Genomic DNA, 18,552 nt, shown 5'->3' with positions numbered 1-18,552 from the left:
AAAACACGTACATTAAGGCACAATATTCACATGAAGATGTTAACAGTTCAAATATGTAAAAATGTGGCAGAATCAAAAAATAAAATTGTATAAGCATGTGGAACTCAAAAGTATTGTCCAGATAAAAGCTACTATACAGTTAGTAAAACAGTACTATTGCTGAAGGCCCCACAGCTAGGAAAAAAAAACAAAAAACAAAAAAACATTATAATTAAAATAAATGAGACAAAATAGGTAAAATTTAAAATTCTGTTACAGGCTTATCCACTTAATTCTATAATAACTATCAACCTTTAAGATCAACAGGTGGTAATCATAAGTCGCTTTTACTACATTCTGAAATTCCCTACCAATCTCATGAAGAAGCTCATAAACTTTTCTTGAGTACCATAAAATGAAAATATTTTTCCAGTATTACTATTAATATATTTCAACCAGATAACTGATGTTAACTGGTAGTTATGAGAGCATAATTAGCTGATAGTTAGGGTAATTAAATGGATTGAGTCCCAGATGACAAGAAATAGCTATCAATGCACTACAGTATAAGTTTAATACATAATAGAATCAATAAGACAATGAAGGTATTTACAAAATGCTGAAAATAAGTAGTCTCCAGAATCTGTTCATTCCCTTCAGCAGTCTGATAAGCTCCACGCCGAAAAATAATGTTTTCTATACCTTTTCAAGAACTAAAAATAGCTTCAGATAGTATTTTCACATATCTGATATGGACAATGATTGGATTTATACATTTAGTTTTACGGAGTTATCAACTGACACTCCATTAAAAATGGAAACTTAAGGACTCCTGCCTAGAACAATTTAGGTTAAGTATGAGATCTGACTGTGCTAAATTAGCAAACAAAGCTATAAAATTATCACTACACTGTACATGAAATTGGGCAAGCAAACATTCTATGCATCAGTATTTACATTATTAAAATCAAATCGGAAACGTTAAATATAGAATCAGACTTTCTACCATTAAGCCCAACACTGATCATTAGATTTCACTAAAACAATAATATAAAACTAATTATTATTACAGCTAACATTTATTAAACAATTACTGTTTGCCAAGCACTGTTCTAGGACGTGACAAATCAATAATCCTACTTATATCATAATTCTAGTTAAGTTAGGTGAATTATCCTCATTCTATAAATAAGTAAACTAAGTCACATGAACAGGGTAAATGGTGGAGCAAAAACCTGAACTTCGATCTTACTCCAGACGCCATGCTCTCTCCTAATTACCAAACACACTGCCTTCTGCATTATAATAGTAAAAAGGTATTGTCTCAAGTCTGGTTCCCTGTCACATTAACGTTATTAATTTGAATTATGTTGATCTTCTATTCTTACTTAAATTGCGTTTGTATGTCTGTTTTGTTTTACAGCTTCATCGGAACTATAAGCATAAATTCTGTTAACACATATTTAAATAACATTATGTTAAAAATGACTTAAGCCAGCACTCGGCATGAAGAAGGTCCATGAAAATATTTTTCTTTCAAAAGTTTAAGAAAAATGTCTTTACAGAAAAAAAAGTATGAAAAGATTATGTCACTTTTCCGAAAACTGACAGAGTTACCAGCCAAATACGAGTGAATGTCTAAGTGGCTTTCATCTGACTTCAGTTATAACAATCTGCCCCATAGTCCTTGTAGTCTCTTTAAAAGGTTCTGAACCTTTCAAAGGATTTGTTGTTGCTGTTGTTTTAATATCACTAAATCTCAATTGCTGATGGATGACAAAACAGACCTAAGAAACAGAAAATCTGAGTAGTCATATATCTATAAAAATTTTATAATTAAAAATATATATATTTTCCAAAAGAAAGAGTTCACTGGAAAATTCTACCACACATACCCTGAACAAGGAAAAAATAATACCGAAATTATGCAAATATTTTCCAAAAATAGAAAGAGGAGAGAGCATTACCTAACTTGTTTGAGGAGGCCAGCATAACTCTAATACCAAAACCTGACAAAATTATTAAAATAAAGAAAATCATAGCTCAATATTCCTCACTGGATGCAAAAATCCTTTATAAAACATTAGCAAACTGAACCCAACAATAGATGAAATATCACCAAGTAAAACTTATCCCAGGAATGCAAATTTAGTGAACCTACAAAAATCAATCAATATAATTCAACAACAGTCCTCAAAAGAAAAAGCACATTATCATTGCAATAGATACAAAGCATCTGTCTACAGCCATGCTACCTTGAACAAGCCCGATCCTGTCTGATCTCGGAAGCTAGGCAGGGTGGAGCCTGATTTAGTACTTGGATTGGAGACCACCTAGGAAGACCAGGTGCTGTAGGCGTAAAAAATAAAAAAATAAGGGATTGTAAGCTGACAAGGTCCTTGCAATCCATCAGATCAACTGAGGGTTGCCTCACTTAAAAAAAAAAAAAAAGCATCTGACAAAACTCAATATCCATTTATAATAAAAACTCTTAAACTAATAATAATAGGGCATCTATGAGAAATCTACAGCTTTATCATTGTTTTTTCCTATATATACATACCTATAATAAAGTCTAATTCATAAATTAGATACCATAAGAGATTAACAATAACATAATAAAATAGAATAATTATAACAATACACTGTAATAAAAGTTATGTGAATGTGGTTTCTCTTAAGTCAAAAACTCCCACCTTTTCACTTAAAGGCAACACCTTACAGCTTCTCTTCGGCATACTCTTGAGGTTTGAGGCCATTCTTAAATAAAATAAGGGTTACTTGAATACAAGCACTGGGATACCGTGACAGTTGATGTGAATGCCCAGATGGCTTCTAAATGACTCTCAGGTGGGCAGTGTATACATCGTGGACATGCTGGACAAAGAGATGATTCACGTCCTGGGGGGATGGAGCAGGACAACAGGAGATTTCATCAGAACGGCACGCAATTTAAAACTTATGATTGTGTATTACTTGGATTTTCCATTCAATATTTTTGGACCACAGCGGACTGTGGGTAACTGAAACTGGGGAAAGTGAAACCGCGGATAAGGGGGGACCGCTGTAGTCTACGCAACTGACATGTAAAACCTCCCAACCTGTAAACAAATATACCTTCCTATGAAAAGTATGCTCTGTTTGATTCTGGAGAACGATTTAAGATCATTTTAAAAGTAAAAACCATTTCAGTTGACTTTCAAAATCATTTTAGTCAAGTTTCCTGGGTGAGAGCAAGAAACATGCGCCTTTAGAGAGATTCGCTGGTTCACTTAACTTACTTCCTTGAGTCAAATGTAAAATGTTTCTTGATCCATTCTTTCAACAATGTGTATTTAAGCATTGTAAAACCATGGGGTAAACCCTGGAAATAGAGTGACAAAGACAGACAGACTGTATCAGCACAGAGTCTATAGCCTAGGAGGAGAGGAACAAAAAATCAATTTCAATGAAGCATAGTAAGTGCTACAACAGAGTTAGAACAAGATGTTACAGAAGCAGAAGGCAGGGACATCTAACCCAGACCAGGATGGGTCAGGGAAAGTTACCTAAATATCCTAATCATATGCAAGTTGAGAACCAAAGGGTACAAGGAAGTTAGTTAGGCAAGAGGCAGGAAAAGTGGTCCTGCGTGAAGACCCAGAGGATATAGAGAACAGCTATGTCTGAGGAAAAATTAAAGTTGTTCTGTATGGCTGAGTAGAAAAACATCAGGAGGGGACCATAAGGGATGAAGATGAAACAAGCTGTGTCTGAAAAAGTAAGCAAGGACCAGATCGTGAAGATCTTATAGATCTTGCAAGACTTTGGACTTTAGTAAAGAGATAATAAGAAAGTGTTATATGGCTGTAAACAAGAAAATGACTTTAAAATCATCATTCTGATCATAATTGGAAGAAATCAAGACTAGAGGCAGGAATCCAGTTAGAGATACTACAGTAATTCAGGTAAGATGTAATAGTAACCTGCCTTGGATAGTGGCAGGAGGGATGAAAAGAAGAGGATAAATTCAAAAACCAATTTAAGAGGTAGAAGATGAAAGACTGGATGTGGTAGGTGGGAGGAAGGAAGAATTTATAGATTCTGACATGGGCACTAAAAAAGGGTTTGACTTATGCTGTTACTTTGCAGTGCCTTTAAGACAGACAAAAGGAGAGGAACCAAACAGACAATATACAGATCGGTATAAAGAGACTAATAAAAGGAATGATGCACTATAAATACAAAACATCTATGAACATTTTTGCATAATCATAGATTGTAAAAACTGGATATACAAAAATGGCACTGACAATAGTCCTGTGAACTCTGAGCTCAAAGAGTTTGAGTTCATTTAGGGATTTATCCAAATCTGGTTGGGGGCTGCTGGGAGCAGTGGAAGGGGGAACGTTACCTTGACAACTGATGGCTAACTTTCCTATATCTCAGCAGTGATGATTTTCCCCCATTTCTATTTGACCATTCAGATTGGAATTTAAGATGAAAGGGAATCAAATGTATGAGCTTAACCCATGATTACATCGACACCATTTTGACAAATGTCAATGTTCAGATTATCTGAGAGATGAGACCTAGTAAATCAAAAGAAGGTTTATGGGAGGATGGATTTAGAAGGAAGTCGGCTCGCTAAGATACAAAGCAGAGAATCAGCGACATTTTCCACTGACTGGTATAGATAAAATCTTCTGAGTCTCCCAAAAGGGCCTCAACAGTGGAAGTTGTGGGTAACTCTGATTAGGTGAGGGTCAGATAAAACTTTCTAAAAGCTCAACTGCCCTCCTTCAAGCCCAATCTTATATATATATAACTAAAGAAGTTCTTCACTCAGACTATTCTGGATGTGTATAAGGGACCACTTAATGTGGGATGGGACAATAGAGAAGTTGAAAGCATGGTCTCCACTGTCAAGACAGTCTGGGTTTAAATCCCAGCTCTCCCATTTGCTAGCTATGTGACCCTGAGCAAGTGACTTTACCTCTAGTTTCCTCATCTATAAAATGATAAGAATAATATTGACCTCATAGTGTTATTCTGAATATTAAACTCATACAGTAAGATGCTTAGAACAATCACTATATAATTGTTCACCTGAAATAAGGGGATTTTCTCCCATTTTGGTGCTCCACAATAAAACTACAAAGAACATATAATATAATACAGTACACTCATGGAAAAATGAGGCCCAGAGAATATACAATACAGTATGGAACACTCAGTTAATAATGAGGTCCTCATTGAACTTCCTCGACTCCTCTAAAACAGACACATCAAAGCACACCCCTAAATTCAAAGCAGCATTACAGAACAAGGCTCAGTAACCCAGACATCCTTGCGAGTCATACAAATAGGCTCCTAAACCAGTTATATGATCTATTCTGCAGCCATCTTAAAACTTCAGCCCCAGAGTTTCTTTTACAAGAAATCCTATGAGCTTTTCAGTGGCATCCCTTCATTCGACAAATATGGAATGACACTGGGTCACTAGGTGCTAGGAATATTGTTGTGTACGAGACAGTCATGACTGTTCCTACATGGAATTCACCCGTGACAGGGTGAGAGAGGACAAACAATTACTTATACAATAAGTATTCTGTTGCAACTTTGATAAGAATTTTGCAAAAGCAATGTATTAAGTGCTAAGAGAGCATAAAACCAGAGAGACTTGTTCTATTCTGGGTGATCACAGAAAGCTTCTCTGAGAGAGTGATATTTAGACTAAGAGCTGAAGGATTAGTATAAATTCATATATGAAAAAGAAAAAGGAAGCAGCAGTAGGAGAGAACAGACTTATAGGCATAAGATAAGCACAAGCAGAGAGCCTAAGACAGGTTCTGGAATTCTCCCATTATATATCCCTTGGCAATTACCCCACAACATTCTAGCACAGAGGGTCAGGATAATAGATGCAATGATCTGAAGTACTTTTTACCCTACCCATTCTACCACAGCTCACCTGCTCCCTCCTAACAGATGCTGCTCACCATCTCTCTGAGAGACTGATCCAATTTAAGTCCTAATGTGAAATATATATTTGTCATGCAAGCTTAGTTATGTCTTTGCCAAGAAAACAAATTAAATAATTTTAAATAAAATTTCTACTGTCATAGAAAATACCTTAGTCAATAATTTGATACTGATACTATATCCGAAATACTTTGAAAAATATTAATGCATCTAAAATACCTATGAATACCTCAAAATTCTTAACTCCCAATTATTCATGCTTTTAATTTCTACAGTTTACACTAAGTGTAGGTTTTTACTATATACTCAGAAAGAATTAAAATTATGATGGCATTCCTCGTTCAAACTGTTCCATGTGTTTACTAGCAACATTATTTGATCACATTTTAAAGTGGTTTTCCCATCAATGAACATGATTTGACATGATGATTCATGCTTTACAGCCCACTCAAAGTATAGTAAACAGCAAAACTGAAAATTCTATTTCAAAGTGAATGATGTTAACATTTTTAGCTATCTTAAAATTTACATAGCCTCATTCTCCTGATGGAATTTTCCAAGACTTAAGAAAGTAGCAGTGTCTTATAATGAAGAATCTGTCCTAGATGCTGAAAATACAGCCCTACCTCATTAAGAGAACTAAAGGCAAGCTGACCCCAGACTTCAGAGAATAATATGAAAATACACATACCGCTACACTCTCCACTGGAACTGCTTTGGCCAAGGTCACCGATAATCTCCATGTCAAGGACTTCAACTGACACTCCTCAGTTCTCTTCATTTGGCTTCTCAGCAGCTCGAAGAGCTATCTGCCTTACATGAAACCGTCTCTTTCCTTGACTTCCATAAGACTGCCTTCTGCCACTTTGCTATTTCTCAGTTTCCTTTGCTGAGACTCATCACCCTCTTTATGACCTTTAAAACTACAGTATATCAGTGGTCCTGGCACGCTTCTTATATTACTGTCTCACCAGATGATGCTCTCATCCACCCATACAGATCTGGTTATCGGGAATATATCCTGACAATTAATATCCAAATTAATATCTTGATAAATGCATTACCATCTCTTCAGCTGCTGAAACCCAAATCCTGCAAGTCACCTTTGACTCCAGTATGTCCTTCACATCTCTATGCACAGAAACCTGCGGGGCTGGTTCAATTCTAAAAACTCAACTCTGGTCATTTGTATCCAAAAATTACTAGGTTTTACAAAGCTTCTGGTTTATATTAATGCTATACTTCTAAAGTTTGTAGAAAAGGATAAAACATTCAGACAGAGATGTATTTTCTTTATGCATAGCGAATAAACAAATTATTTTGAATGTGGTAATAAGTATGAATACAGTTATGTAATAGATATGGATACAGTTATATAACACATAAATTAAATCTTACATCTTTACGGAGTCTCAGGAAAGGAGGGGAGGTCCTTCTTATTATGGTGAAATATTTGCTCATGGGAATGAGATTTGGAAGCATTGTGTATATCCTATAAATAGCCCCTCCGTTCTGACTCTCACTTTTAGGAATGAGGGTGGTGAGCAGTGAAAGTGGTATAAATGTTCCAGATGTGATGAGTCTGTGACAGGTGTTGGGAATGTGAGTAACCTAGTTTTGCTCATAAAGTAAAATATTTGAGAAATTCTGAAAAGGGAAACTGGTAATATGACTAAATCCTCCAATTTGGGGACACAGCATTCATTTTAGAAAATATTCAAAGACAGAAAGAGACCGTTTCCCCAAGAAATGCAAAGGAAGTAAAAAACTGACATGGTTTTGGTTGAATACTATGGTCCTTTTGCAAAAGCACAAAAATTCCTTTGCTTTCCCACGTATTTTTAATATTCTGATTCACTGATCTATTTACCTGTTTTACAATTAATACTGAATCATTTAAAATTCCTATGGCTGAATATATATGAATTCGTATATATAAATATGCTTTCATATATAGGAAGGTAAATCTCTCATTATCTCCTATTTTTCAAAATTGTTTTCTAATTCTTAACTTTTTCAACAAAACTTCAGGTGTTTAATTATGATATTAAATATTTGTTTCTAATAAGTTTTTTAACTGTTAAAATGTTTTGTTTCTTAATTATAAAGGATATTGCATTTTGTCAAGCATTTAGTCAACTATAAATTTGATCTTTTTTTCTTTTTCATGTCATAAGTTACATTTACAGATTTCTCAGTGTTGACCCACTTTGAATTCCTACTGCTACTTATCAATTTCTGTCACTGGCTTGTTTTGACCTTTAAAACTAAGTTCATCAGTGGTCCTGGCAGTCTTCTCATGGTACTGTCTTACTAGATGATTCTTTCATCCACCTCTGTGAATCTTGTTAGATACATATTCTCTAATGCTTCCCTGACTGACATCTCAGTAAATGGCATTACCATTTTCCCGACTGCTAAAGTCCAAATTCCAGAATTAGATTTCTAAATGTTTTTTTTTAGCATTTGGAGATCTTCACAAAAATATACTGCTCAGGGGCTAGGCAGGTATGTACAAGGCATCTTCTTGCTGAGTAATCCTTCTCTAAGCACTAAATGCAAAACATGGAAGGGTAGAACCTTACCCAAGTACTGTGTCTCCAGCACCTCTAACAAAGCGTGATATACAAAAGGCATATAAGTACTGAACAGATATCGAACAGTTACATATCAAGAAAACTCAATTGAGTTATCATGAATTCTTTGATTTGAAATAAACTACCTGCCTGTTCTGTCCACCTGTCACCTTGACCTTGTATCTCCTCTGCCCCACCACTTCCTGCTCAACCTGAAAGAACAGATGCCACTCCTGCTCATTCACATACAGGATTACATGAAGCATAGCAGCAGTTCAGAGAAAGGATAAGGGTTAACAATCCAAGTAAAGTATTCACTGGCTAAGAATCCTTCAGAAAATATGTATCATCTTTAATCGCAATTATACATTACTTAAAAATTGACCCAGAAAGCCTGCCACAATCTTTTGCCTAGTTCACTCAGAAAGTCTAAGTGAAGAGGGCTGTATAATATACATTTTACAACAAAACCAGAGAGTAAAGCTATAAGCCTGTGAATTAAGTAAGAATATGGAAGCATGTGCATACGTATATATGTTAGGTGGTAAACTTTTCAAAACTGTGCCCGGCTCTACTCCAAGCAACTCAGCCAGCAGCTACGTGGCTTAGGAGGCTTCCCATGGACGTACAGGAGCAGAAACCAATAACGTTACTCAAGGGAGTAAGATATGTTGCACTATGTGTGGTGTATCGCCTCAGTCTTATTTGTTCCTTAACCTCTCACTTGCCTGGTCTCTGCTCATCGCAGTTCAGGAGCATCCATGGTGACTAAAACTGTAAATGAATTCACTCACTCTTAATGAGATATTCCTTCAAAATAATGCCTGGAGGTGAGCTCTGAGGAAGATGCTCTATGGCCAAGAGGTGGTACCAGTAACCACAACCATCATCTCCAAACCAAGCCTTGCTGCTCTAACTTTAGAAGACTCTTTTGTTCTTGTGGGGGATACTCATTTACTGACTTTTCCACGGGGAAGGAGGGAGAAGACTCTTCCTTAGCTTGTACAGGTACTCAGCATTGATTAACTTTCTGGATAATCTGATCCCATCTTCTTCCTGACTTTGTTTTTTTTTTGAAGGTGAGGGATACCTTCTGAAGTTCTCTTTCTTTGTTTTCCAGGGTTCCTATAGATTTTAACATAGTTGGCATTTCAAGTGGCTTTAAGAGCTGAGTAGAACCTTCACTAAGCTGACTGAGAGTAGATGCATACAGGAGAGCCACTGCAATGGGTTCCCAAATCAGACTGTGCACTGAAATCACCTAGGGTTCTTTTTAGAAAACAGGATCTGTTTCTTAGCTCGACTACAGAGATTCTGATGTCAGAGATGCTGATTCATTTTCCCAAGAGACTGAGTTTGGGAATCTGTTTTTATCTAATGTTTGGTGACTGTCTTGTGGTCAATATAAGAATCTTCATTTGAGAACTATGGTTCTACATGATTTTTAACTATAGATATACTATAATTAATCTTTATTTTTAAACATTTTACTTAGTCTTATTCTAATTATTCACTAATGTAAGTGCTACAATGAACATCTTTTTATATTAACCTTTCAATATACCTCTATATCATTTTGATGAATGTCTAGACATAAAATCAAAAGTGAAGACTAATTCTTTTGGTCAAATTGCCTTCTAGGTCTATCACAGACTGCTCCCAACTGCAGTACATGACAGTGCCTATTTCCTTACCTCTCTGCTTAAGTATGATAGTATTTTCATCTTTGCTAATTTTAGAGGTGAAACAACATCTTATTGCCGAGTTATTTTATAATTGTAAAAATACTTATTCATTCAATAAATAATTTTTAAACACTTAACAGGCTCAACGAACAATGTGAGCAAAAACAAATATGATTCTTACTCTCACTTATACAGAAATTGTCATTAATCCAATAATCAAATAAGTAAACCTACTAAGTGGTACTCATTATCATCACTGTGATAAGTGGTGCTGTTAGATATTATAAAGCAAAGTCTCGACCTATTTAGAAATCTCAGAGAAAGTTCCTCGAGAATTGAAGTTAACAATAAAGATAATAACACACTACACACAGAGCACTTACTATATGCTACGTTCTTTTTTAAGGACATCAGATATATTCATGCATTGACCTTTATGAGCAGGTACTATTATTATCTCCATTTCACAGATGAGAAAACTGAGTCAGGCAGTTTAAGAAACCTATCCAGTGTCACGTACCTAGTAAATTAAAAGAGTCAGGATTCAAATCAATGTAGTCTATCTCAGGGCTACTAACCACTACATTATGCTACTTCTTGAGTGATGCTCCTGAACCCTGTGCCCCACCAGAAAGTAATGATGTGCTGAAATGCTCCAAAGAAATGGCAAGCAAGCTCCTCCCTCTCACTTTCAGTGCTACAGCCATTGCTCCACAACCCCCAGAGCACCGAAGGTGCTGGAGGAGGAAGAGAATTTTCCTTGTTTTAAAATTAGTAATTCCCAAATCACCCATGTCGATGATTTCTTGGTAATCATCTCTGTATTATGACATATTTGAACATTAAGTACCACTGTTCCATGAGGACATGGGGGGAAAATCCATTGATTTCTGATTTTTGAACATCTCAAGCTAAGAGTGATTGCCTCTTGTAATGACCCTGTCTGACACAGGTCTGTTCCCATAGGCTGGCAATCTATTTTTATACTTGCAAGTACATTAGGCTTGTAAACACTAAGGATGGATTACTTTGAACACAGTGAATGGAGACTAGGCATTGGAAACAAGGGAAATATAGAGGCTTAAAACCAAAGATCCTTAATTCTCTGTTAGTCTGCCAAATTTTTTGAAAGTTTAAAGTATGACAACTTAAAGAAGCACGTTCCGAGGATTTTGTGAGGAACATTCACTTGTTTCAGGCCCTAATTAAGTGAGCCAATTTCTCTAGCAGATTATTGAGCAAACACACTCTACTCCCACAAATAAAGTACAGAAGTCTTCGTTATCCAGAGGCTCATTAACCAGGACCCTATAATCATGAGACTGTGTAGAAAAGCAACACCTGGCATACACAAAAATATTCATCAATGAGATGACCAGTACCCACTCAAACTTCCCCTCAAATACCAGTGTCTACTTCTGGGGACCTGCTTATGTCATCCTCTCTGTCTGATTTCTGGATGCTGCAAACACCTGACCGCATAAAAGCAGGATGAATGTAAACTGAAACTAAAAACGTTTCCAAAAGTGCAGGATTTAAAGAACTTGCTGAAAAAAATGCTAGAGAACTACTTAAACACATGCAAAGCCATTTTAACAAATTAATGTCTAATAGACTTAGACCAGTTAGCAAATGTGGAGAATTCTCAAAGATGATACAATATTTCAAAAAAGAATAAATCAAATCTCCAAGAATTGAGAGAGGCCCTTAGGAAAACTGAAGAAGCAAAGGAATATTTTTGCAAAAACATCCCTCTTCCTGATTTGGCTGAGTGAAATGAAATTGGTGAAGGACACTGAATTATGCTCTTATATGATTGTGCCAGGAAAACTATATCCCCCAAATGAGTACTCAAGATATTTCCTGTTCATTCTAAGGATTAGCACAGTTCTTCAATTATATAAAAATTTTAAAATATATGATTAAAAAAAAAACTATCAATAATTTTTAGGTCACCCCCTACAAGTTGAAGCCTATGCAGTTTCAGGGTTAAAAAAGAATAAAATTCTAATACATGCCACAACATGGATGAACCTTGAAGACATTATGCTAAGTGAAATAAGCCAGGCAAAAAGGAACAAATACTGTATGCTTCCACATATGAGTTACCCAGATAAGTCAAATTCGAAGAGACAGAAAGTTGAATAGTGGTAACCTGGATCTGGGGGAGAGTGGAATGAGCAATTATTGTTCAATGGGTATATTAAATTTTCAATTTGGATGATGAGAAAGTTTTGGAGCTGGACAGTAGTGATGGTAGCACAACCATGTGCAATGTAAATGTGCTCAATGCCACTGAACTGTACACTTAAAAATGGTTAAATGGTTAAGTTCTGTTAGTATATTTTATCATGATTAAAAAACTCATAGTAAAGCAAAAATAAAATGTAACTTTCTTAACCTTCAAAAAAAAAAGGTCTGTGCACTAAAGGGTTAATTTAGCAGGCTGATGTTGGGCTGGATAATCTTTTGTTGTGGGGGGCTGTCCTGTGCACAGGATATTTTGCAGCATCCCTGGCCTCTACCCACTGGGGGCAAACAGCACACTCCACCTACAAGTTGTGACAGCCAAAAAGTCTCCAGACATTGTCAAATGCTTCCATCTACCCCACCTTGGTTTGAGAACCACTGATTCAGCACAGTTTCTTCCACCTTCCCTCCCCAAGACCCCACCCCACCTTCCACCAAAGCTTGATTAGGTTGACACTCCATTTGCTCCCCTGGGGCCCTATGGTACTAAAGTGTTAACTCCTTGAGCTTCAGGCTTATGGTTTTATTAATCATTATACTCTTAGCTCTTAGCCTAGTGCCTGGCATTTAGTGAGACTTCATTAAATGCTTGTGGATCAGGATACGACGAGTAATGGGCACTACAGGGAGAAAACAATGTTGAGTAAAGGCAAGAAGGTGGAAAGTTTGGGGTGTACAGAGAACACCAAATACTTTCATTTGCTTGAAAATAGAGTGGGTTAAGGAAAGTAGCAGGACATGAGTTAAGAACTGAGCTACAAAGGCCAAACTAAAGAGCCCAAACTTTATTGAAAAGGAGAAATCAGGGGACTGAAACAGATTTGTTACAGTCCCATCCACATATGCTATTCATGAGTTTAAAGAATATCGAGCATGAGTTTACATATTATCCTGGTAAAAATGAGGAAGTATATCCTCTGGTGTTTCTTCGGTCAACTGCTGTCCTGTACAGCTGTCCTTTGCATGTTGAAAGCCAGTACGCAGAAATGTATAAGTTGCAGAGTTTGGCATGCACTTGAAGAAATTAATCATTCCCACAAACCCTGACTCTACAGAGTGCTGGAGTAGATTACAGATGTCCAACTTTTAGTATGTTAAACTGAGATTCGGCAGCTGTGGGCTACAAGTCCCTTCACCAATCTTGATTCATTTATTCAACACCAATAACTGAATATCTACAGTAAGTCTTCACAGAACATCTCAACAGGTTCTACAACTAAGCAAAATGATATACCAATTTTACCATAGGCTAATTAATACAAACAAGAGTTAAGTTCCTGCAGCATTTCATTGTTACAATGAAACGTCATTCAATATAACCTGCTGTATTCTCTTCCAAGCATTGCGCTCAGATGCAGCATTAAATAAAACAGACGTGATCCTTATTCCTACTGAGGTTAAAAATGCCTACAATTAAACAAGCAATTATAAAACAGTGTGGCATGAGTTATAGTGAGGAAGTAATTAGAACTTGAAGTTTTTCATCAGCAAAACAAAAGGAATGAACAGTGGTCTCTGAGGATCCTCTAAGATCTAACATTTACTTCAAGTCTAATAGTACAGAAAAATTTTAAAACTTTTCAAGTTGCTAACATTTTCCTCCATTTTATAGTAAAAAAAAAAAAAGGCTACAGATAAGAAAAGGGCTAAGAAATGCATCTAGTATACTATAGAACTGTGAGAGGGTTTTAGTGCACAAAAATGGGGTACACAGAGGAAAAGACATCTTTATTCAGACAACAGAGACACAGACAAGGGCCCACTTCTAACACCTTTAACTGGGCAAAAGAGCAACACAAACATCATAGGGAAAAAGTAAATGTTGTAGAAAAATCTATGTTCCAATGACTTGGTATTTCAGCTGAAATCTCTTACAAATATGATGATAATCATCCATAATAAGGTATTTCCATGATAGATATTTCATAACTTATTCATCAAAAAGGTTAAGCATCTTCTATATACCATAAATTGTACTAGATGCTGTAGCAGAGTAACTATACATCAGACATGGGCACTGACTTTAAGAAGCTTAGTTTAGTGGTAAGCTTAAAGAAGGAGAAAAGCATTTTGCAGAATTCTTTGTACAAACATCAGAAAATTATTATCACATGCAAAACATCATATAATCAAGGTGTTCACAAGATTTGGCCCACTCAGAACCTATTTACATTTAATGGTTAACTCCTCACTCAGATTTATATGTGAAGTAGATGACTATTTCTGTACAGTCATAGAATGTAAAGAGATTTTAATAATATCTTGTTTCCCCAAAATATGTGCTTATAATGTGAGGGATTTTTGTTGTTGTTTTTATAAATGGGTTGAGAAATTTGGGTTGTTGCTGGCAGGAAGCCTCTGGATTGGTTCCAGAGCTGTCCAGAGCTCCAATCCACTCAAGGTGAACACAGACCATGAAGAATGCTTAATTTATGAGATCTCAGGATAGCAAACTGTCTGAAGCCTAACATTTCTTTCTGAACTACGGAAACACAAAGATGGGATAAGAAACTCACAAGGCAAGCCATGTGATTCTGTTTCCCTCTGTTTTGAGTCACGCTCTATCATTTTGCTAACCTCCTCAGCCCCCAAATACTACCTATTCGACAAAATCGTAAACTTCAGAGTCTCATCAGCTCCAAGTTTAAATATATTAAATTTTCCTATAGTAAAGAAAGAGGACGCCTCCCAAGTATACCCCAGATGTGTTTACAATCCAATATAAGTGGCACCCACTTGTTAATGTTGCTGTAAATGTTAAGTGAGAAGGTATGGTAAGCACCTAACGTAGCATCTAGCGCTTTACTAAGAAGAAAAGATCCAGATCTCTTAGCGGCCTGCAAAGCCCACTCTGAACTTCCCCATTCCAACTCTCCATTCCATATCCAAACTAAAATCCATTAATCAAAATTAGATAACCGTCCTTTTATATTCATATTTAGTAATTTTGTATTTTGTTGCTAAAACTTCCTTTGTAATCACTTTGTCTCAAAGCGGAGAAGATGTGCTACTTTTAATATCTAATAGGTATGTAAAAACTACAATTGATAATCCTTTCATCAGATAAGACTTTGAGAAATGAGTATGTGTGTTCACAAAAAGCACAAGAATACAAATAGCAGTCTTATTCCAGCCCCAGTCTTATTTCAGTCTGGAAATAGCTCAAAATCAGGAGAAAGAACTAAAAATTGGTTGTATAGTCATACACTGGACAGCAATGAAAAAAAAAAAACATACTACCGATACAAACAACTATAATGAATAAACTTCAGAAATTCATGCTCAGTGAAAAAAGCCAGGCACATCAGAATTCTTATTGCATATTCTATGTATATGAATTTCAAGAACAAGTCAAACAATGTATAGTGACAGGGGTCAGAAGAGTGGTTATCTTTAGACAGTAAGTATTGACTAGGAAGGGACGTGAGGAAACATTCTATTGTAAAGAAAGTGTTCTACATTTTACTTAGTGGTGTTCGTATGGTATATACGTATGTAAGAATTTATTTTTCAATACGTGGTTTTTATTGCACCTTTAAAATATTACAGTTAACTCTGAGGAATCCAACGTTTTGCTGTTTCTATAGCTGGACAATTTAGATGTTATTCATCAGCCTCCTGAACTTTTCCTTTTTCAGAAACATAGGTACCATCCACAATTTTTCTGATATCATTGTTTTTTAACTGTTGTGGCTTGTTGAATCAAAGCAGCTGAATTTGACACAAGTTTAATGTCATTTCCTTCAAGAATTAACTCATCTTTCTGAGTCTGAGATACTGAACAAGCAATGCTTGGCCTCATTCAAACCCTGCAGTTCTATTTTTCATCCAAGAAATTTTGGATTTCAACAAGAGAACTGGTCTCCTGAATAACGACATTGATGGGGAAGTGAGCATACACAGACCTCATCTTGTAACGGAAGCCAGTGTAACACCCTTGACCGTGCTCTGTACATGACTACAGACAGAACAGTGGCCAGTTCTTTTTTATTTCTCCACCATTTGTTAACCCAGAGCCTCTTTTTCTTTCCAAGGAGACTGAGTTCTACTGATATGACTGAAGCCCCTCTGCAGGGTATCTCTGGGACCCTTCAAAATAACTGTGCATCCTTTCGGAGTGATGTTAACATTTTCTTGAATGCCAACAGTCTTGATTGCTGAGAATGGTCTTCGTCCTCGCAGTACTATATACTTTTAACATTTGTGCATTTTACTGTATGTAAATTATCTCAATTAAAACAAAAGACTCAGGTGCAGAGGCAGTAAACAGAGTCTGGTTTTCAAATGCACGTGGTCCAGCCATAGAAACCACTCTATTACTAAACAATAGTCTCATGAATGTTAACCCAAGGGAGATGAACAGGAACTCGAAAAAACAATGTCTGGCTACTCTTACTGCCTGACATTAGTCTCATTTACCTGAGTGCTTTACTCCTTGGATGTCATGCAGTATCATCATGTCTAACAGGTACCATCATTTCTTTAGTGTCATTAATCGATCTTCTCTGAGTACTCAGATAGCTTAACTGTTTTCAATATCCTCTTTTTCTTGTCTTGATTTTCCCAGAATAGATGCTATAATAAATAATGGTTCATTTTATATTGAGAGAGAGGACTCTAAATTAATTTGCCAAAAAGTATTCACTAGGAGCCAATTCGTAAATAGATCAATTCACTGAATATACCAATTTATACTTTTTCACTTACTGAAGATTTCAATAAAATTTTAGTATTTGCTTCATATCAGCATTTTTAGAACGATTTAATTTATAAAAAGCAAAGAGTTGTAGAGTAGTTTAGTTTTCTTATGAATATATTCTTCATGAATATATTCAATAAATGTGAATATATTCTTTATAATGATTATATTCATGAATATATCCTCCTTATGAATATATTCATGAATATAGTCTTCTTTGCCCTACAGGGAAAACATTTTAATGCGGTTTTAAATTAATGAATATCAATATATTCATGAACATTTTCACAAGTTTATATTCATATTCATGAGCTATGTTCTTCACCATATTGGGGCATTTTAAACTTGGTTTAAAATTTAATGAATATCAATATATTCATTAAGGCTATATTCATATTTTCGACAGCATATATTCATATTCATACCCTTCTCTTTTGATCATATTGGGAAGTTTGAGCTCAATTCAAAATTTAATGAATATCAATAGATTCACCAAGAATATATTCATAAGAATACAATCATTTTCATTGTGTATATTCAAGAAGAGAATATTTACAAGGCAAATAACCCATCCAATAATTTTAACCTTTGACAAAATGAGCATTCCCTAAAACAGTGCTGAGAACATATTTGTTTTTATTGGTGAATTGGCATACTTCCTTCTAGAAGGGCTTTTTATCTCCAAGCACTCAGGCCCAAGATTTACCAAGTGAAACTCATTTGGGTATGTACCAATGGTTTCCCAGCATTTCTCAGATCTCACGGGCTCTGTAACTGCTCTGTTTTTCTTGTTTTACTCTAACACATTGATTTGGGATATATACAGGATTAATAGATTTTTTTGTCTGAATGTAAGAACTTCTAGCAGTCCTCTACCTTCAGGTATCATTTGTTTTACTTTTTAGAATTGTTTTTCATCAATTTTTTTTCTAAATTTAATTCTCTGATATGATTGTCCTGTTTTACTGAACTATTTTCATGTTAGAAGAAAACATCTTTAACCCAATAAATATTTATCAAACATCATAAAACCTTAAAACTGGAACAAGAGATTTCCATTAAAAATAAGGATGCCTATTCATCATAATCATTCAAAATTGTTCTAAATGTGCTAGCCTATGCAATAAGCCAAGATGGCAGGCAAGATATTAGAAAAGAATCACAAAACCATCATTATTTCCTGATGATATGCCTGCCCAGCTAGAAAAAAAGAGTAATGAATTTTTAAAAATAAAATTAATAAACAGATAACATTAAATTCCAAATAGCTTAGAAATTTAAATGAAAAGATTAGAAACATAATTTCATAATTTTGGAATGTTCAAGGCATTTTTCTCATTATTAAGTGTGATTTAAAATTTTTAATATGTAAATAATGTGATCATAGAAAAATTCTGGT

At 35.5% G+C, this 18,552-nt stretch overlaps 1 protein-coding gene and 1 pseudogene across 9 annotated transcripts in view; one reads left to right on the top strand and one right to left on the bottom strand.

Annotated features, from left to right (window-relative positions):
* The window catches only part of KIAA1958 (KIAA1958 ortholog), a 113,453-nt gene that overhangs the window by 65,781 nt on the left and 29,120 nt on the right, over positions 1 to 18,552 (bottom strand). For 6 of the 9 annotated variants that reach the window (XR_005654517.1, XM_039870721.1, XM_039870720.1 and 3 more), the window contains one exon: positions 2,676 to 2,880. The exons of the other annotated variants lie outside the window; for them this stretch is intronic. The gene's annotated coding sequence lies outside the window, so the exon portion shown is untranslated. The remainder of the gene's footprint in view (positions 1 to 2,675; positions 2,881 to 18,552) is intronic. 9 annotated transcript variants of the gene reach the window in all.
* Positions 2,218 to 2,337, top strand: LOC120608826 (uncharacterized; annotated as a pseudogene).

The sequence above is a fragment of the Pteropus medius genome, unplaced genomic scaffold (assembly GCF_902729225.1).
Source record: "Pteropus medius unplaced genomic scaffold, Ma_sr-lr_union100, whole genome shotgun sequence".
Classification (NCBI taxonomy): Eukaryota; Metazoa; Chordata; class Mammalia; order Chiroptera; family Pteropodidae; genus Pteropus; species Pteropus medius.
The sequence above is the reverse complement of the archived record's forward strand: the minus strand, read 5'-3'. Positions and strand labels throughout refer to the sequence as shown.